General features: G+C 43.3%; 1 long non-coding RNA gene across 1 annotated transcript; it reads right to left on the minus strand.

The window, feature by feature from the left end:
- Positions 1-1,042: 1,042 nt before the first annotated feature.
- Positions 1,043-11,661, minus strand: LOC135362735 (uncharacterized). The gene is made up of 3 exons (XR_010407813.1): positions 9,301-11,661; positions 1,437-1,611; positions 1,043-1,218 (listed from the first exon to the last, which is right to left on the minus strand). It is a non-coding gene; the product is annotated as an uncharacterized LOC135362735 (long non-coding RNA).
- Positions 11,662-22,012: the final 10,351 nt, after the last annotated feature.

Consider the following 22,012-nt stretch of genomic DNA (forward strand, 5'->3'; position numbering starts at 1 on the left):
ACATTTAGCGTCTGGGTATGGAAATGATTCTCCAGGTGACTAATGCTTCTCCAGGAAGGTGTTGATATGCTGTTTGCTATCCTCACCTTAATTAAAAGTCTTAGAAGAATTTTCCCCCATTGACCGAATGCAATAACATTACAGAATGTTAGTGTGACCTTTCTCCACTGGGGTACCGCTGCTGAGTGTCTACAAAACCATCTTTTCTTTCTTTATGTCCTTCCATCCAACTAACCTCATTCTCACACTTCATCAGCTTGTCTTGAAGACTGTGTGTTTCCAGTTAAACTCTCTGGATCTTTGCTTTAAACTATGATGTAAGCAATTCTGCTATAGCTAAAACTCTGACACAGTCTTTTCAGAGAGAGGAGAAACATTTATTTATTTATCAGCCTCCAAAATCTGTTGGGTAAGTAGGAATGAAACCTCTTTTCCTTTTCTTGTTTGAAAACACAGCCTTCTACTCTGAAAAAAGTGATATTCCATCCTGATTCCTATGCAATATATTCAAAGTATGCACAAAATCATTTTAAGTTATATGCTATCTCTATATAACTTTGTTGTTGGCGCCCGGAACCAATATCTAGAACGTCTTCACAATTGAAGATACTGTCCCTGAGAAGGGAAATAAGTTGCCTGAGGTCACTCAGCTAGAATAAAGTTGCTACTGTAACATATTTTGTATTAAGATTTTTCTTAATTTTCTTTTAGGGCGCCTGGGTGGCTCAGTTGGTTGGGCGACTGCCTTCGGCTCAGGTCATGATCCTGGAGTCCCTGGATCGAGTCCCGCATCGGGCTCCCTGCTCGGCAGGGAGTCTGCTTCTCCCTCTGACCCTCCCGACCCTCCCCCCTCTCATGCTGTCTCTCTCTCTGTCTCTCTCTCAAATAAATAAATAAAATCTTTAAAAAAAAAAAGATTTTCTTTTACCATGTCTAAGGTATACGCAGTATTGCCACCATTATCTTATAGGTTTGCTGTTTGAGGATTAGATGATATATGTAAACTGAAGAAATACACATGAGAAATGTACCATCTTTTTGTTATATTCACAAATGGATGCGTACTGAAAGATTTTAAATAGTGAATTAGTGTAAGAATTGAGAAAGCTGATTATGCATAAAGTACATAATTTAAAGTAATACCAACATCCTGGGACACCTGGCCGGCTCTTGATCTAGGGGTTGTAAGTTCAAGCCCCATGTTGGGCACAGTGTCTCCTAAAAAATAAAAATTTTTAAAAAAAATTTTAATAAAATAATACCAACGTCCTGAAATCATGTATTATCTCCTGGGTTTTATCCCTTCCTTCCTGTTCCTCCCTTCCAGGCTACCAATAAAGAAGCATAAGCTCACTGTACCCTGAAAGATTAAGAATCTTGTGTACTCGTCAAAGAAGCAGAATTAGAAAGGAGAAGCAAGATTAGCAGCACCTTACCTGCATAAATTCATAGCTGTCAAATTCCCCAAAGTATATTATATAAAAGCTCTCTGCAGGGGCACCTCATTGGCTCAGTCGGTTAAGTGTCCAGCTCTGGATCTCAGCTCAGGTCTTGATCTCAAGGTCATGAGTTCAGACCCCAGATTGGGCTCCAAGTTGGACGTAGAGCCTACTGGAAAAAAAAAAAAACAACTCTCTGAATTTTCCATAGTTACAATTAAAAACTAACATACAAGAAAAAAAATAATAGATCCTACAGTCTCAGGGCCATCTGGATGACAAAACAGCTCTTTAGGAAACTTGAAGTCACCAATGATTTGAAAATCCACAGTGAACAACCTGTCAGAAGTTCCTCTTTGTCTACCTCAATTCCACAAATCTCCTTTGTGATATGTCCACATTCCTCTCTAAAGAAATGAACGTGAAACTATTTTGAAAGATAATCAAGATTACTTGAGACAAAGGACAAATACTATATGATTCCACTTATATGAGGCGCCTAGAGTAAACAAATTCATAAAGATAGAAAGTAGAGGGGCGCCTGGGTGGCTCAGTTGGTTAAGCGACCGCCTTCGGCTCAGGTCATGATCCTGGAGTCCCTGGATCGAGTCCCGCATCAGGCTCCCTGCTCAGCGGGGAGTCTTCTTCTCCCTCTGACCCTCCCCCCTCTCATGTGCTCTCTCTCATTCTCTCTCTCTCTCAAATAAATAAATAAAATCTTAAAAAAAAAAAAAAAAGAAAGAAAGTAGAGTAGTACCTGCCAGGGACTAGAGGAGAGGGGCATTGTTACTATTTAACAGATACAGAGTTTCAGTTTGGGAACATGAAAAAGTTGCAAAGATGATGGTGGTGGTGGTGCACGATAGGAATATATTTAATACCACTGAAACTTACACTTAAAAATAGCTAAAATGGTCAATTTTATGTTGTCACAGAAAAAAAGATTACATCTTGAAATATTATAACCTAACAAAAGTCATCAAATATTTCTCCAAGTTTCTAAGAGTACAATGGAAAAATGACAAAAATAAAAAAATCTGATTTTATGTTCCATTTGGATGTAAGAACTTACTGCAACTTTAAACGGAGGCACTGTTTTCAGAAAACTGTTAAAATGCACTACTAAGGGGGTTGCTGGAGGGCTCAGTCGATGGAGCCTGTGGCTCTTGATCTCTGGGTCATGAGTTCAAGCCCCACGTTGGGTGTAGAGATCAGTCTAAAAATTAGTAAATAGGGCGCCTGGGTGGCTCAGTTGGTTAAGCGACTGCCTTCGGCTCAGGTCATGATCCTGGAGTCCCGGGATCGAGTCCCGCATCGGGCTCCCTGCTCGGCAGGGAGTCTGCTTCTCCCTCTGACCCTCCCCCCTCTCATGCTCTCTGTCTCTCATTCTCTCTCTCAAATAAATAAATAAAATAAAATAAAATAAAAAAGGCTTTCAGCTTTAAAAATAAATAAATAAATAAATAAATAAATAAATAAATAAATAAATAAAAATTAGTAAATAAATAAAAATGTACTACAAGGTGCTTAAAAATGGAGGAAGGAATTTCAGCCCTTTCCATGATCACATCAACACAGGTTTTCTTGTGTGGATGAGCTGAATACAGCTTAGGAAACTCAGAGCTCAGTTATTTATACAACAAATATTTGTTGTTGGCCAACGTGCCAAACAGTGACAGATTTTGGCGGTAAGACAGCAGAGCTAATGCACTGCTGTTGGGAGTTCCTCTCTCTCATCGAAGGAAGCTGACAAGTAAGCAAACCAGTAAGCAAATGATAATACAGATTGTGATAAACTCTCTAAAGGACATAAGCAGAATTAGGAATGATGAGTGGGACAGAAGACATTGATGGCCCTCAATGACCCACGCTCCCAGTATTCGTGCTCTTGTGAGGTTCCCTCCCATACTAGCTCTGGACTTGGCCATGCGACTTGCTTTGGCCAATGCAACAGTGGTGGGATGATGTAAGCAGAGGCCTCAAAAGCATTTGCACAAGTGGTTGGCGTTGAGGTGGGGGAAGGGGTATTTAAGATCGCGTGGTCAGGGAATACAAAGATAGTGGTAGTTAAGATCTAAAGGATATGAACCCTGAGAACAAAACTTTGAAAAGGAAGATACAGGGGCGCCTGGGTGGCTCAGTTGGTTGGGCGACTGCCTTCAGCTGGGGTCATGATCCTGGAGTCCCGGGATCGAGTCCCACATCGGGCTCCCTGCTCAGCAGGGGGTCTGCTTCTCCCTCTGACCCTCTTCCCGCTCGTGCTCTCTGTCTCTCATTCTCTCTCTCTCAAATAAATAAATAAAATCTTAAAAAAAAAAAAAGAAAAGAAAAGAAAAGGAAGATACAGTATAATGGTGAAAAAGGAGGGACCAAGGAAGGTGAAGCCCTGAGGATGGGAAATCCAGGCTTGGAATATTGTGGACCCAGGAGAGACTGATGGTGAACTTTTTGCCTCATTTCTGCTTGGACTGGCCTTATCTGGATACTAAATAAATCATAAGAAGAAGCCATAAAGGTTGACGAATTTTCTGGACAGATTCCTTGCTTTATAGAGAAATATTTGATTTTCAGCTAAGCTGAAAATAAGCAACAGATTTTTTTAAAGATTTATTTATTTATTTTAGAGAGTGTGCATGCACATGTCGGGGGGGAGGGTCAGAGGGAGAGGATCTTCAAGCTGACTCCCTGCTGAGCACAGAGCCCCTTCCAGCTCAATCCCAGGACACATGAGATTATGACCTAAGCCAAAACCAAGGGTCGGAGGCTTAACCGACTGAGCCCCCCAGGTTCCCCAATAAGCAACAGTTTTAAGAAGGCCAAGCAGCTTTCACTTTTATGTCTTTGGAAGCCCTGAGTTACCATGTTCAAATCTGGCTACCCTGCCAGAGAAACCACATGTAGAGTGTTGCGCCTTCACTTTCTCAAACTGAGAGACCGTGTGGGGAAAGAAGACCCGACACATAGTGAGAAGGAAGACCCAGCCATCTCAGTATCCCTGTTGAGTTCATCCCCACCTGCCCCACCAAATAAATGCAGGCATATGAGTGACCCACTGGTAAGAACAGCAGAAGAACTGCCCAGCTGATTTCAGAATCCAGATTTCAGAATCACGAGCCAGTGAAATAGTTGTTATTTGAACACTGAGTTTGGGGTGGATGCTATGCAACAATAAAAAAAAACCTCGGGCGCCTGGGTGGCTCAGTTGGTTGGGCGACTGCCTTTGGCTCAGGTCATGATCCCGGGGTCCTGGGATCGAGTCCCGTGTCGGCTCCCAGCTCAGTGGGGAGTCTGCTTCTCCCTCTGCCACTGCTCCCCCCGACCACCACTTGTGTTCATGCTCTCTCGCTCTCAAATAAATAGAAATTTTAAAAAATAACATCCTACAATGCACAGGACAAAGAATTATTTGGCCCAAGATGTCAATAGTGCCATGGATGAGAAATGTGGATCTACATGAAGGGTATATGTATTTACGACTTTGATAAATAATTGTCAGTCTTTTGTGGGGGCTCTGCCCATGTATTTTCTCCAGAGCAATTATGAGAATGTCTCTCACCAGCAGTATTTATCACCATGTACATGGATATGTAGATATAACTACCAACATAGGTATAGATATGGCACCTATTTTTTTTAAAGATTTTATTTATTTATTTGAGAGAGAGAGAATGAGAGAGAGAAAGAAAGAGAGCACACATGAGAGGGGGGAGGGTCAGAGGGAGAAGCAGCCTCCCTGCTGAGCAGGGAGCCCGATGCAGGACTCGATCCTGGGACTCCAGGATTGTGACCTGAGCCGAAGGCAGTCGCCTAACCAACTGAGCCACCCAGGTGCCCTGCATCTAGGACAAATCCTAGGAAAAATACCATCACTCTGGCATGTATTTGTGTAATCATAATCAAGGATGAGGGTCCTTTCACATATACAAGAGTCGTGTGTAGTTCCTCTGCTGTGACTTGTCTTTCATACCCTTTGCTCCTTTTTCTACTGGGCTGTTGTGCTTATTTGTCATTGATTTGTAAAAGCTCTATATATGTTAAGGAAATTACCCCTTTGTTTGTGATTTGAGTTGAAAGTATGATTTCCCAGTTTCGCAGACTGATGCAGAGAGGTAAATAGCTAGAAAGCAAACTATACTAAGACAACCACACTTAAATGAAAAAACATGTTTGTAAACTACAGCTTGAACCAGTGTAAGAAACTAACAAGGGGGGCGCCTGGGTGGCTCAGTTGGTTAGGCGTCTGCCTTCAGCTCAAGTCATGATCCCGGGGTCCTGGGATCGAGCCCCGCATCAGGCTCCCTGCTCCACGGGGGGCCTGTTTCTCCCTCTCCCACTGCTTGTGCTCTCCTGCTCTCTCTCTGCCAAATAAATAAATAAAATCTTAAAAAAAAAAAAAAAGAAAGAAAAGAAACTAACAAGGGATGTGTTGAGGGAAGAAAACTAGTATCTGCTGGCAAAAACCACACAATGAGGGACAGAGAGAAGCAGCGGGTAGGGGGCTGAAGAGACGGGGTGTTGTTGTCAGGGGAGAGAAATCCCCATCTGAGGCCAGACTGTGAACCTGCGAGACTGAATTTCAAACTGTAGGAAATTATTTAAAGCAGTGGATGATACCATAGGTCGAAGATCAGGCTCTCAGTTCAGTCTGTAAGTTCCCCTTGACCTTTTGAACCTTTGGAGTCTTGTCCCTCTCTCAGTCTCGCTGATAAAAAAAAAAATGACTAGCAACGAGAGACACATAATAAGCAAGGGTTCTGGAGTCACACTGTTTCAGATCAAGTCAGCAATACCACCTACTTGCGGTGTGACTTTGGGGGACTTACTTCAGCTCTCTGGGTCTCCATTTCCTTATCTGTAAAATGCGACTAACCGTAGTACCCACCCCTACAGAGTTATTATGACAGTAAATGAGTTAATAAATATGAAGCATTTAGAAGAGTACCTGGTACGTATATGCATATGGTTAAAGTTATTTAATGTTATTGGGGCACCTGGGTGACTCAGTCGGTTGGGCATCTGACTCCTGGTTTTGGCTCAGGTCATGATCTCAGGGTCATGGGATCGAGCCCCATCTCAGGCTCCATGCTCGGCAGGGAGTCTGCTTGTCCCTCTCCCTCTGCTCCTCCCCCATTCATGCTCTCTCTCTCTCTCCCAAATAAATAAATAAATATCTTTTAAAAATAAAAATAAAGTGGGGCGCCTGGGTGGCTCAGTCGGTTAAGCGTCTGCCTTTGGCTCAGGTCATGATCCCAGGGTCCTGGGATCGAGTCCCACATCGGGCTCCCTGCTCGGCGGGAAGCCTGCTTCTCCCTCTCCCACTCCCCCTGCTTGTGTTCCCTCTCTCGCTGTGTCTCTCTCTGTCAAATAAATAAATAAAATCTTAAAAAAAAAAAAAGAATCCTTTAAAAAATAAAAATAAAGTTATTTGATGTTATTAATACACTCTAATATACACACATACTTAGTCTATTTCAGACAAGTAACACAGTATCTCAGATTTTCAACCACTGTTGTATACAATTATCCTCATTTCACAGTAAGGAAACTGAGGCTCAGGAAAAGGAAATAAGATCCACTTTTTTCATCACCTTTGGGTCATCTCCCAATATTAAAGAAAGTAGTATCTTTACAAGGAAAGCTTGTAGAAAAAAAAAATACCTTACACAGGCGACCAGAAACCATCTTCAAGTATAGGAAGGGTTATCGTGAGGACCAGAAATTAACTTTACTCTGTTGCTCCAGGGAGCAGAAGCGCTATCAATGGGTAGAAAAATCAAGGGATGTAGAATTTGGTTCGACCTTATGAAGAAGTTGCTGTTTATACCTTCCAATGTAGCTCCAGTTCCTAGCCCAGTGCTTGGCAACAGTTCTCAATAAATATTTGCTGAATGAATGTATAAATGAATGAAGAGCTTTCCAAAATGGCACAGACGGCCTCAGGAGCACTCCATCCCGGCATGTGTAAGAAGAGGCTATAGCTAAGCAAGCACCTTACGGAAGGCTAGAAGAAATGCCACTGACATACAACTATGCTATCTGAGTCTTCAGGAAGAAAAATGATCCTAGAGAATATGCAGGAGAGAAGTTCTTCTCAGAACCACTAAGGGACTGACTGCTGGCTTTAAAAGTTTCTGTACTACAGGTGAAAGTAACTTCAAAGGGGACCCTCGTCAAATGCTTCTCGTTGTTTTTGTGGGACACAGGTTTCAAGAGGCAAGACCACTCTAGTGATACTTTATACAGGTAAAATCAAGTAAAGGAAAAAAGCTGTAAGCAGCATGCCTTGGCAAGAAAAAAAAGAAGGAAGGGATGGTTCAAAAGGGCATTGGCAACATATAAAGTTTTAATAGAAATTAGTAATAATTCCCACCATTTGAAGATTTATGATGTGCCAACCACTGTGAGAAACCCAAGTCTCAATGGAAAAATGAGTTATCTTCCAATTTTTGGAGGTACTGGAGCCAGAGAGGACCAAGTTTAAATTCTGACTGGAACATTTAATCATTGTTTCACTCTAGGCAAGCTTCCCACATCCTTGGGTCTTCAGTTTTGTCACATGTGAATCAACAAAATTGGAGATAAATAATTCCACACAGATAGAACACACTAGATGCAAAACGTCTCCCACAGGACCCAGTAGATTTTGGCACTCCCCCCGCCTAGCCTGTACAATATAAGGAGCTGCCTATGACAGCTGAGAATGACCAAAGATTAAATGGCTCGCTTCATGAGCCAGGGAGTCCTCCACCTCCGGAGGTGTTTATTCACAGGCTACGTGCAAACTCCAACACGTACATAATGCTTCCTACGTGCCAGGAACTGCTGCGTGTGATTTATAGATATTTATGAATTCTGCTGATCCTCCCAACCCTATGAGGAGATGCGACTGTTAGCCACATTTTACAGATGCGGGAACTAGGGAGCAGCTAAGTGGTTTGTGTGAGATGATAGCACTAGCAGGTGCCAGAAATTTCAGCCCAGAAGTCCCGCTCTTAACCACTTCACTAACTGCCTGTAAGCAAGAGCGTGAAGGACATTTCGCTCTTAGTTTTGTGTACTGGAGTCCACGACCTTGACGTTCCTCCCAGCACAGAGATCCCGCGCGCCCGTATCTCTGCCTAGTGTGAACAGCTAAAGGGCTTCGACCAGGACGGACAGAAGAGCTCAAAGGAGAAGCAGTAGATGCCAGCACGCGGGGCGGCCCCAGGCGCAGCGCGTCCCACGCTCCGAGAGCGCCCCTCGGCCAGCGGCTGCTCAGCCCCACAGGACACCTGCCAGGCCAAGGCCGGGCCGCGAAGCGAAGGCGTTTCCCGGAGCCAGACCCTAGGTGTCACCAGTGCGACCGCACGGCCACTCCTCCGTCCGTCCTCTGCACTCGGGCTGCCACAGGAAATAACACTGTCAGCGGCGCGGAGGGGGGCGCTGACGCACGGAGGGCGGAAAGGGCGTGGGTGCGAGAGCCGCGAGCCGGGCTGTTGGTGCCCGCGGCGCCCTGCAGCCGCGCCCCGGCCCCGGCGCCCCCCGCCCGCAGCCCCGCGCCCGCCGCCCCCCGCCTGCAGCCCCGCCCCGCCCGCAGCCCCGCCCCCGCAGCCCCGCCCCGCCCACCGCCCCGCGCCCCGTGCACCGCGCTTCCTTGCCCCGCAGCGGCTCCGAGAGGGGGGCTGGCAATCCACCGCCCGCAGCTCCAACTTTGGTTTTAAAGGTTATTGCCGCGGATTTAGGCTTGGGGTTTGGACTTTGAGGGGGAAGGGGAACATAACAGAACTTTTCTGCGTTTCCCTCTGCCTTGAACTACATTTAGATCTAGCGTCTCATGCTAACTCAATCGGCTGGAGAAAATAATAAAGCCGTGCGGACTTACATGTGCATATTAGTAAAGAGAATGCTTTCACAAACTCTGTCTTGTTTGATCCTCCTGACACACCTGTGGAATAGACAGGACAAGGGTTAGCATCCCCATTATACAGGTGAGAACAGTGAGGTTTGAGGAGACGGTAGACAGGACTCAAAATGGTATTCACTTTGTCTCCAAGAGATTAAAAAAAAAATCCCTGGTTTTTAAATTAAATATTTTGTATAGGGGCGCCTGGGTGGCTCAGTCGTTAAGCGTCTGCCTTCAGCTCAGGTCATGATCCCAGGGTCCTGGGATCGAGCCCCTCATCGGGTTCCCTGCTCTGCGGGAAGCCTGCTTCTCCCTCCCCCACTCCCCCTGCTTGTGTTCCCTCTCTCGCTGCGTCTCTCTCTGTCAAATAAATAAATAAAATCTTTAAAAAAATAAAATAAATACTTTGTATAGTGAGCCCATGTAATATATAAAGACTGGGCATTATTCAAACTCCTTATTCATCATCTCCTCCACCCCCCCCCCCAATATATTTGCTTGGCCACAAGAGGAAAAAAGTTATAACCCAGAGCAAGGAAGAAGACAGTTCTAGATGAAAAGAGACTTAAAATACACACTAAGTGCACTAAGTGTGGTTCTTGACCCAATCCTCATTTGAATGAATCAATGAAATGGATATTTGGGATCAACTTCGAAATTTTGAATATAGACCAGGAATTACGTAACATTAAGGAATTATTGTTAATTTTTGTCAGGGATGATGATAGTATTGTAGTTATAAAGAAACATGTTCTTGTTTTTAGAGCTTCCCCGTGACATCTTTAAAATATGTTAGCGGGATGCCTGAGAGGCTCAGTGGGTTAGTGTCTGCGTTCGACTCAGGTCATGAGCCCAGGATCCTCGGATCTAGTCCCACATTGGGATCTTTGCTCAGCAGGGAGCCTGCTTCTCCCTCTGCCTGCCGCTCCCCCTGCTTGTGCGCTCTCTCTCTCTGACAAAATCTAAAAAATAAAATAAAATGTTAGTAAAAAACTAATACATAAATAATAAATAAAATGAAATACACTAGCAAAAAATAATAAGCATATGTGACAATATACTGACTATTGTTAGCTCTAGGTTACGGATATACATAGAGGCGTTTATCTTACTATTCTATTTTTCTTGAGGTTTAAATTTTTCATAATGAGGTAAAAAAACTGCTGAGAAAAGCAGTGACTCGTTCTTCCTTTTACAGTTAAACGTCTTTGTCTTTTTAATTTTTTTGTATTTTGACATTTTCCTTGACTGCCTTTCAGTGTACAGAAAATTTGATGGGTGGGGCGCCTGGCTGGCTCAGTTGGAGGAGTCCCACATCAGGGGTAGAGATTACTTAAATAAATAAACTTAAAAAAAAAAAAAAAAGAAAATTTAGTGTGAAACATAAATGGGGGAAGAGGCCTCATGTTACATTTGACTGAAATTCTACACTATCTATGTCTTTGATCAGACCCTACAGATTACAAATAGGAGCCTAATACACAGAATGTGAAAAAATTCCTCATAAAAGAAAAGAAAATGGTGCTCTGAAGGATTTTTTTTTCCTTTTTGCTTCTCATTTTGAAACCATTCAAACTTACAGGAGTTGCAAGAATAGTATGAGGACTCCTGTGGACCCTTCACCCAGATACATCTATTGTTAACACTTTGCCATATTTGCTCACCACTCTTTCTTTCTCTCTACACAGTTACATGTATTTTTTCTGGACCATTTGAAAGTAAACAGCAGACATCATTCCCTTTTACCCCTAAATACTTCAGTGTGGATCTCATGGAAATGGGGACTTTTTTACATAACAACACAATTATCAAATTCAGGAATTTTTAGCATATACAGTCCCTATTCAAACTTTGCCAATTGGCCCAACAATGTCCTTTATAGTATCTTACCCAAATCCAGAATTCAGGATCAAACCTTTGTGCATTGCATTTGGTTGGTGCCTCTTTTTAGTTCCTCTTAATCTGGAACAGCCTCTTAGCCTTCCTCTGTCTTTCAGGACATGAACAATGAAGAGTACAGTCCAGTTGTTGTGTATAATTTCCCTTAATTTAGGCAGAAAACCTACAAATGCTCTTTAATTATAATTCCAAGAATTTACCAATTCAACCTCTTCTTCAAGAGCTATAATAACACTTACAGGAGAAGAGAAAAATTGAACTGTTAAAACTTGAAAATATAGGGGCGCCTGGGTGGCTCAGTCGTTAAAGCGTCTGCCTTCGGCTCAGGTCGTGATCCCAGGGTCCTGATCAAGTCCCGTATCCGGCTCCCTGCTCAGTGGGAAGCCTGCTTCCCCTCTCACACTCCCCTTGCTTGTGCTCCCTCTCTCGCTGTCTCTCTCGCTGTCAAATAAATAAATAAAAATCTTAAAAAAAAAACAACAACAACTTGAAAATATATATAAAGAACATTATTCTCCCAGAGAAGATTCAGAGAGACCTCACTGGTGAATGAAATTAGTTAAATAAATTTACATGATAATATCAGATTTAAACTAAGTGAAAAGATTAACTGGTGACTAATAATTTGGCAATAAAACATACTACTAAGTGAATCTCTAGTGATGTCTAAAAGTTTGGGTTTCTTTTATTTTAATTTAATTAATTTTTTTTTTTAATTTTTTTTTTTACTTTAAAAAAGGGGCACCTAGGTGGCTCAGTTGGTTAAACGTCTACCTTCAGCTCAGGTCATGATCCCAGGGGATCATCAGGCTCCCTGCTCAGTAGAGAGTATGCTTCTCCCTTTCTCTCTCCCTCTGCCTCTCCCCCTATTCATGCTCGTTCTCGATCTCAAGTAAATAAATAAAATCTTTAAATAAATAAATAAATATCAAACAGGGGTGCCTGCTCAGTTCATGGAGCATGCGACTCTTGATCTCAGGGTCATGAGTTCAAGCATCACATTGGGCATGGAGGGTACTTTAAAAAACAAAACAAAACAAAAAACAGCAAACAAACAAAAGCCTTAAAAAATAGCATACTATTTTTTTTTAAATCTGGGATACGTAAGATATGTTTATACAAAAATAAGAAAATCAAATTACAACTTAAGATATCTTCCACAATGTGGATTCTGAGATAGAAGGAACCTTACAGATTATCCAAGCAACTGAAATTTTACAGAAAAAAAAAAAAACAAAACACACACCAAAACCCAGACTGTATCCAACAGAAATACTCAGACAAGTGTACATGGGTGTTTGTACAAGGATATTCCCCCAATACTGTTTATAATAATGGGGGGGGGGAAGGAAATGATCTCAATACCCATCAATGGGAGGGGTTTTTTTTCATTAGGCAAATTTTTCAGAAGTTATTTTTAAAAATTTTGGGGGGGTTGCTTGGCTGGCTCAGTCAGTAGAGGATACGAGGCCTGATGTCAGGGTCATGAGTTCAAACCCCACGTTGGGCGTGGAGCCTACTTTAAAAAATAATAAAAATAGGGGCAGTTGGGTGGCTCAGTTGTTAAGTGTCTGCCCTCAGCTCAGGTCATGATCCCAGAGTCCTGGGATCGAGCCCCGCATCGGGCTCCCTGCTCAGCCCCCCTGATTGTGTTCCCTTTCTTGCTAGGTCTCTCTCTGTCAAATAAATAAATAAAATCTTTAAAAAAATAAAAAATAATAAAAACAAAGTTTTAAAAATAAGTTCTTATTATGAGAGGTTTTTAAAAAATGTTTTGTCAATATATTAGACTCTCTATAGCCATTAAATAATAAGGCAAATGTATATTTAATGAAACAGGCCTATTATACATGAAATGGTAAAGCAAACTCTAAAATACCATCTGTAGTATAATCGCCCCTTTTTAAAGTAAATGCGTACAGGTGTGTGTGGGAACTGAAAAAAATCTGAAAATAAATATACCAAAATATCACTAGCAATGGATGACTTCCAGGCAAGACTAGAATTGATTTCAATTAACTATTTATCTTTAGTAAAGTGTGAATTTTATATCACTTATTATTTCATTAAACAGGAAAAATAAAGTTATTTTCATTGCAAGAAGAAGCAAGTATCTTTTTTTCATTTTTACTCCAACCAGTGAGTATTAACCATGTCCCAAAGCATGTAGAACAATGCTATGGAATTGTTACTGGCTGAAGACATTCTTCTTTTTTTTTTTTTTTAAGATTTTATTTATTTATTTGACAGAGACATAGTGAGAGAGGGAACACAAGCAGGGGGAGTGGGAGAGGGAGAAGCAGGCTTCCTGCTGAGCAGGGAGCCCGATGCGGGGCTCGATCCCGGGACCCTGGGATCATGACCTGAGCCAAAAGCAGCCGCTTAACGACTGAGCCACCCAGGAGCCCCGAGACATTATTCTTAATATCCAAGATCAGAATTGCAGTAAAGATAACAGGGAAGAAAGCCTATTTGAAAGTGGAATTATGTCACTGGGATCAGAATGTGAAAAAAAACCAAAAAGAGTATGTCTCACTCATTTGAGAATGACATGCTGTGGGAAATTTTTTGGATGAATGAGTAGAAGGATGGATGGATGGATGGATGGATGGATGGATGGATGGATGGATGGATGTGTGTATGGGTGGATGGATGCACAGATGGAAGAACGGATGGATATGTGGGTGGACAGATGGGTGGGTGGATGAATGGGCAGATGGATAGATGGACGGATGGATGGGTGGATGGACGGATGGACGGGCAGATGGATGGATGAACAGACTTCAATATGTGTGAATGTGCAAGGTATACCATTCCATAAAGAACTGGAGGCAGCTGGGAAGAGGGTTGAACAGTTAGATTGATCTAGGTTTTCATTCTTTAGTATTTATGGTCAACTTTCACAGTGACTGTACTTTTTTCACGTTATTACACCCTCCTAAGGAAGAGAAGGGAGAAGTTCAGGCCTCTGCTACTCCTCCAATCTCTGCCCAATAAATAGCAACAAAGAGTGGATGAAAGCACGGTGAAGAGCGATAACCACCACTATTTGAGGAATTTTTAACCTCTGGAGGTGGTGTGGGGCCCCTGCAAAATCCAGAAATACGAACACCCAATTCTGGTTCTATTTCAGGAGATTCTTTTTTTTTTTTTTTTTTAAGATTATTTATGTATTTATTTGACAGAGAGACACAGTGAGAGAGGGAACACAAGCAGGAGGAGTGGGAGAGGGAGAAGTAGGCTTCTCGCAGAGCAGGGAGCCCAATGTGGGGCTCGATCCCAGGACCCTGGGATCATGACCTGAGCCGAAGGCAGGCGCTTAACGACTGAGCCACCCAGGCGCCCCTCAGGAGATTCCTGAGCCCCCAGAGTCCCACCCATTAATTTCGTTGAAGTTCACCAAGTCCATGTTAAGAACTCCCAAGGTAACCTGTAGCAAGAAGGACTGGACCTGGCAGTGACAGGCAGAACGGACCATAAAAGCTTTAGAGGTAAAGCCCTTGTATTTCTATTTGACAAGGGGATCTTGCTGCCTTGAATGTAGCTGCAGCAAACAGGCACTTAAATTTAGGAAGGAGGGGTGCCTGCGTGGCTCAGTCGTTAAGCGTCTGCCTTCAGCTCAGGTCATGATCTCAGGGTCCTGGGATCGGCCCCCCTCATCGGGCTCCCTGCTCCGCAGGAAGCCTGCTTCTCCCTCTCCCACTCCCCCTGCTTGTGTTCCCTCTCTCGCTGTGTCTCTCTCTGTCAAATAAATAAATAAAATCTTTAAAAAAAAAAAAAAAGAGTCCATGATTCCTCATGAAGAAAAAGAAAGGGGCGCCTGGGTGGCTCAGTTGATTAAGCGACTGCCTTCGGCTCAGGTCATGATCCTGGAGTCCCGGGATCGAGTCCCGCATCGGGCTCCCTGCTCGGTGGGGAGTCTGCTTCTCCCTCTGACCCTCCTCCCTCTCCTGCTCTCTGTCTCTCATTCTCTCTGTCTCAAATAAATAAATAAAATCTTTAAAAAAAAAAAAAAAGAAAGAAAGAAAGAAAGAAAAAGAAAGACAACTGAGTGTGCATTTATTTATTCAACAAATCTATATTGAGTTTTCACTGTATGCCAGGCCTTGTTCCAGGAGCTGGAGACATAACAAGGAGCAAAACAAATCCAGCCATGTGGAATGAGCTTTCTTGTTGAGGTTGGGGAGGAAGACAATAAACAGGTAAACAAGCAATTATTTGATATAATGTCACAATGTAATAAGTGCCAGAAAGAAAAATGCAGTAGGGGAAAGAGAAAAAGAGCAATGGGAAGCTTTTATGACAGAGGAGAGTTAGGGAAGGCTTGGCTGAGAAAAAGCACTTGAACAGACACCAGAATGGAGTGAAGGAGCGAGTCATGTAAGCATCTGGGGAAAGAGTTTTCCAGGAAAACAGAACAGGAAATGCAAAAGCCCTGGAGAGGGAATGTGCTCCATGTGTTAGAAACAGCTAGGAGGCCACTGTGGTTGGAGGGAGGTGATCAGGGGAGATGGTGGAGCGAAGTCCAGGACGTAAGCTGGTGTCAAACCACATAAAGGCTCGGAGGCCACAGGAGGGGCTTTGAATCGTCTTCTAAGAGTCATGGGAAACCACCAGAAGGAGGCTTTTCAGAAGGGCAGTATCACCATCTGACTTGTGTTTTATGATGGGTCATTCTAGCTGCTATGTGGAAAAGAGACAGAAGGAGGGTGAGTACGAAAGCAGAGAAGAGAAAAGAGAACATGTATTTTTCCCTTTCCACATGGTACTGATGATTTTTGGCGGCCCCAGGAAAGAGAACATAGATATAAAAATTATTGGATCAAACTGAATGCTTCAGACCAGTTCATTCTACCAGTATGTCACCAACATCCGGTTGATGGGCCCTAGAAATGAGACAGCAGTCTCCCACCTAATGTTAGCTGTGATATTGTGATTTATAATAATATATATTTGGTCTTTGTCCCCATTTCTGGCACAGAGCTTTTTTTTTTTTTTAAGATTTTTATTTATTTTTTTGAGAGAGAATGAGAGTGATAGGGATCACAGAGGGAGAGGGAAAAGCAGACCTGCCACTGAGCAGGGAGCCTGATGTGGGGCTCAATCCCAGGACCCTGAGACCTGACCTGAGCTAAAGGCAGATGCTTAACCAACTGAGCCACCGAGGTGCCCCTGTCACAGAGCTTCTAAAAACCTTAGAATTTCCTAAGTGATGAGAGTGACAACAGTGTCTCTGGTTGTATTAATAAGTCATCTTTAAGACTGAACCTAAGGATGGGGGCTGGTTACCTGGGGAACCAACCATATGACTAGAGGGTTGGAACTTTCAGTCCCATCCATCCCCCTGATCTCTGGGGTAAGGAGAGGGGTTGGATGTTGAATCAATCCCCAGTGGCCAGTAATTTAATCAATCATTCCTATGTAATGAAGCCTCCATGAAAACCCAAGAGGACAGGGTTCAGGGCGCCTGGGTGGCTCAGTTGGTTAAGCGACTGCCTTCAGCTCAGGTCATGATCCTGGAGTCCCTGGATCGAGTCCCGCATCGGGCTCCCTGCTCGGCAGGGAGCCTGCTTCTCCCTCTGACCCTCCCCCCTCTCATGTGCTCTCTGTCTCTCTCATTCTCTCTGTCTCAAATAAATAAATAAAATCTTAAAAAAAAAAAAAAAAGAGGACAGGGTTCAGAGAGCTTCCAGGTTGGGGAACACATGGAGATTTGGGGAGAGAGGCTTGCTCTAGAGAGAGCATGGAAGCTCCACATCCTCCTTTGCCCCATACCTTGCCCTCTGCATCTCTTGCATCTAGCTGCCCCTGAGTTATATTCTTTTATAATAAACCAGTAATCTAGTAAGTAAGAGGTTTCTTTGAGTTCTGTGATCCCCTCTAGCAAATTAATCAAACCTAAGTTGAGGGTCTTGGGAACGTCCAATCTATAGCTGGCCAGTCTGAAGCCTAGGCAACAAGCTGACTTGTGATTGGTATCTGATGTGGGGAGGTGAGGGGCAGTCTTGCAGGACTGAGCCTTTAACCTGTGGAATATGACACTATCTCTAAGTAGATAGTGTCAGAGTTGATTTGACTTGTAGGACCCCTGCTGGTATCTGAAAATGGCTTGGTGGTATGTGAGTCTCCAGGTGTGGCCCATACCTCCTTGTGAAGCAACAAACAACATTGTATCCTAGCATCTAAAGGATCTAGGCATTTGGTCTCCATCATACTTCCAATAATTCACCAGTCTGGCACCTGTAGAATGAATCCGGTGGGATGATTGTAGACTTACCACAAACTCAACCGAGTAGTAGCCTGATCACTGCTGCCAGGCCAGATGTAGTATCTTAGATAGAGATTAATATGGCCTCAGGCACATAGACTGCAGAGGACCTGTTGATAGATATGGCTAGACACCGTGTTGCTTTGGACACCTGTAGCCAGCGAAATCAGTTGTAAGCACAGATGATGATCTAGCTTGACTTCTGAGACAAGTCTCCACCCTGGAGGTCTAAACCAGTAATACCCCACTCTGAAAAGGTAATTGAGATAACAGTTGAAGTCTCTTTCTTCCTCCAGTCTGGAAGAGTGTCAAGATGTCTTTCCATAAGCCAGCAAAAAGAATGAAATCTGGCCATTTGCAACGACGTGGATGGAACTAGAGGGTAATATGCTAAGCAAAGTCAGTCAGTCAGAGAAAGACAAATACCATATGACTTCACTCATATGTGGAATTTAAGAAAAAAACAGATGAACATAGGGAAAGGGAAGGAAAAATAAGATAAGATAAAAACAGAGGGAAGCCAACCGTAAGAGACTCCTAACTATATAGGGAACAAACTGAGGGTTGCTGGAGAGGAAGGGGTAGAGGGACGGGATAACTGGGTGATGGGCAGTAAGGAGGGCACTTGATGTAACAAGCACTGGGTATTATATGCAACTGGAGAATCACTAAATTCTACCCTTGAAACTAATAATGCATTATGTTACTAAATTGAATTTCAATAAAGAGTTTTTTAAAAAAATATCTTTCCATAGATCAAGCTTATATACTTGATCATTTTTTTTTAAGATTTTATTTATTTATTAGGGAGAGAGAGAGTACGTGAGAGGGAGCGAACGAGAGAGAGCAAGGGCAGGGGCAGAGGGAGAGGGAGAAGCAGACTCCCCGCTGAGCAGGGAGCCCGATGTGGGGCTCGATCCCAGGACCCTGGGATCGTGACCTGAGCCGAAGGCAGATGCTTAACTGACTGAGCCACCCAGGCGCCCCTGTACTTGATCATTTTTATTTATTTATTTATTTTAAGATTTTATTTATTTGAGAGAGAGAATGAGAGAGAGAGAGAGAGAGAGCACAAGAGGGGGGAGGGTCAGAGGGAGAAGCAGACTCCCTGCCGAGCAGGGAGCCCGATGTGGGGCTCGATCCCAGGACCCCAGGATCATGACCTGAGTCGAAGGCAGTCGCCCAACCAACTGAGCCACCCAGGCGCCCCTACTTGATCATTTTTATACCACTTCTGTAAATATTCTTGTTCACATTCTACTTCAGCTTCGGATGTGGTTACCAAGTGTATAACCCTTGAATTCCTAGACAGTATTGCCACATCTGGCCAAAGATGCACTTGCCCTAGGAAGCCCTATTCCAGCAATGAGATGTGTACCACACTGTGTACCTTCTGTAAATATCCCAGAGAACAATCACTGTTCTTAAGCACTCACAAATTTTTTTGTACGTAAATTATTGTAAACAACGTCAATGACTGGGACAACAGAAGTTGATTTTGATGCTGCAGGTGTGTTCTTTTCTATCCCCGTCAGAAAAGAAGGACCTGCAACAGCTTGAATTCCCATGTAATAGACAACAATAGTTTTCCCTCCACGTTATATTTACAGTTTTCCCTCCACGTTATATTAACTCTGCTTCCTTCTGTCACACTACAGTCCAAAGAGATCTAGATGATCTTCACAGCGCACAGAACATCCCATTAATCTACGACCCTGGTGACACGGCATTGATCGGACTGGATGACATCAGAAGGCTTGGTAAGACACATGTGCTCCAGAGTGGGGGAGCCTTGCCGTAGCTATACCTGAAGGGATATTTTATCTTGTGTCTTCTACCTTGAAGAAGGAAACACAGTGCCTTCTGCCGCTCCCCCTGCTTGTGCTCCCTCTTTCTGTCTAATAAATAAATAAAATATTAAAAAAAAAAAAAGAAGAAGATACCATCCATTTTTAGCTTGCACTCAACATGCAGGGTGGACCCATCTGCCAATCAAACTTGACCCTTTTCTCATTCTTTGGTTGGTCATGCAGAATTGCAGAATGCCCATACAACCATGAGCATGAGCTGGAGGGACCATGGTGGGGGGGGAGGGCAGTGTGTAGAATCTGGGATCCTGCTCATGCAGCTTACTTGTACCCTCTGGTCCTGCTTATTCTCAATTCTGGATGTAGCACCTTCATTTTATGATGGATTGCTGATAGGAACCCCGTATTTATGACTTGGTTGATCAGCCGCAGTTCATGATGAGAAGTTTTACTGCATGATCACTTGGTGACCAATTGACAGGCCTGCCTTCTATCCTGACCAGAGCTTTACAGAATGACAGGAGTCATTTTCCAAAGGCATGTGATTCTCTACTACAGATAGCATGGCCTTTCTCTCCGTCCCCAAGGCCCTGACTCGTGATCCCCCACTGGGACTGGCCACAGATCTATACACATCTTTTCCTACCATTGAGAGCTCCAATACCGTGGGGGTTGCAGGCTCACATGGCCTGAGTGATCACCCTGGACCTGAGACAGAGTGCTTTCCTGTGCAAGGGCCCACACAAATCCGGCAGTCTTGCATGTCACTGAGTATAAGAACTGCAGCAGTAACCAAAAAATGCATATGCCTTCAAGTTTTCATCTATTTTTGATAAACATGACAGTGAAGGGGGTTAAAACCTGGAGGGCCCAGCAGAAATACTTCAATTTGCATGTAGGGACCCAGTCTGGGTAAATAAAAGCTAGAGAATACAACCCCCAAACCATCTAGGATCTTCCTTCTTCCTGAGGCATGCAAATATCAAACTTTCTAGTTGATTAGCCAGGCATGAGTTCTACCTCGAAAACAAAAAAGTACATCCTGTTGTCGTCATGTCTTGATCTCAAATAGGTTCTCGTCAGCTATTAATACATTGCACTTTTTTAAGCAGAGGAAGTGGTAGGACAAATTATTTTCTCAAAGGCTCAGAAAGGTGCCATGCTCCATTTCCCCCCACTACACGCTCAGCACGTTAAGATGTTGTCTAGCAGGGAAAGCTCACTGGAAGACTCAGTGCCCAAGATTTTTATGGGGGACTGCTCAGATAGGCACTCTGGGCTCAGCATGTCTCAAATTCCAGACTCCCCGAAGGAAATCAGGTTTTTGGCATAAACCATATCACTTGCACATTTCAGCCCAGTAAGCAACTCTTAATGAGACAATGGTGGGAACCCTTCCCAAATCCAAATTGCCAAACTTTCAAGCAGGCCTTTCAAAGGGGGGCAATCTCAGGACTGCTATGTCTATCTTACGTCTTCTAACCCTTTTCTGCATATAGGCATTATTATCCTTCTTAAAATATATTTTACATTTTTACATTTTATATTTTTCTACTTATGTTACATATTTATTTAAAATATTTATATTATATTTTTAGGGCACCTGGGTGGCTCAATCAGTTAAGCGTCTGCCTTCTGCTCAGGTTATGATCCCGGGGTCTGGGGATCAAGTCCCACATCGGGCTCCCTGCTCAGCAGACAGCCTGCTTCTCTGTCTCCCTCTGCTGCTCCCCCTGCTTGTGCTCTCTGTCAAATAAATAAATAAAATCTTAAAAAAAAAAAGAAAAAAAAACTCAAATAGGCTGATATCTTGCTCAAGACCATGCTGGTCATCTACGGCAAAGCCAGTATCCGAACCCCAGTATATGCGGTTTACTATTACGTTGTAATGTCTCAAATCATAGCATCGAACATACGTAAAACGTTTTCATATTGAGATTATCTTACATACATACAGATTCCTCTATGAATAAATTCTTCCACTGATAATTATAGCTGCTACCAGTCTACAGACAGAAGGAAGAAAAGGAAGAGGTTTAGTCTCAGTATTTCTCATTTCTAAAAGATGTGTGAGAACTTTTGCTTTCCAGCACTGCATCTAAGAAGCTGAGAAGTCGCCATCTATCTTATTTTTTCCCTTTTTTAAAATTATGTTATGTTAATCATCATACATTACATCATTAGTTTTTGATGTAGTGTTCCACGATTCATTGTTTGTGCATAACACCCAGTGCTCCATGCAGAGCGTGCCCTCTTTGATACCCATTACCAGGCCAACCCATCCTCCCAACCCCTCCCCTCTAGAACCCTCAGTTTGTTTCTCAGAGGCCATAGTCTCTCATGGTTCGTCTCTATCTTTTTTTTTTTTAAGATTTTTATTTATTTATTTGAGAGAATGAAAGAGAGAGCACAAGAGGGGGGAGAGGGAGAGGGAGAAGCAGACTCCCCACTGAGCAGGGAGCCCGATGCGGGACTCGATCCCAGGACTCCAGGATCATGACCTGAGCTGAAGGCAGTCACTCAACCAACTGAGCCACCCAGGCGCCCTCGTCTCTATCTTAACAAAAGCTGAATGAACTGAAAAATCAACAATGCTTTTTCAATTCCTTAGAGAAGGGAAGTCACAGGGCAAACTGATGCCCCCCTCCCCTGAATTGGAGGGACTGACAGGTAGATACAGAGAACTTCCCAAAGCAGAAGCCTCCAGGAGAACCAG

The sequence above is a fragment of the Mirounga angustirostris genome, unplaced genomic scaffold, assembly GCF_029215605.1.
Source record: "Mirounga angustirostris isolate CCGP_5_RB_7025 unplaced genomic scaffold, mMirAng1.0.hap1 SCAF_15, whole genome shotgun sequence".
Taxonomy (NCBI): Eukaryota; Metazoa; Chordata; class Mammalia; order Carnivora; family Phocidae; genus Mirounga; species Mirounga angustirostris.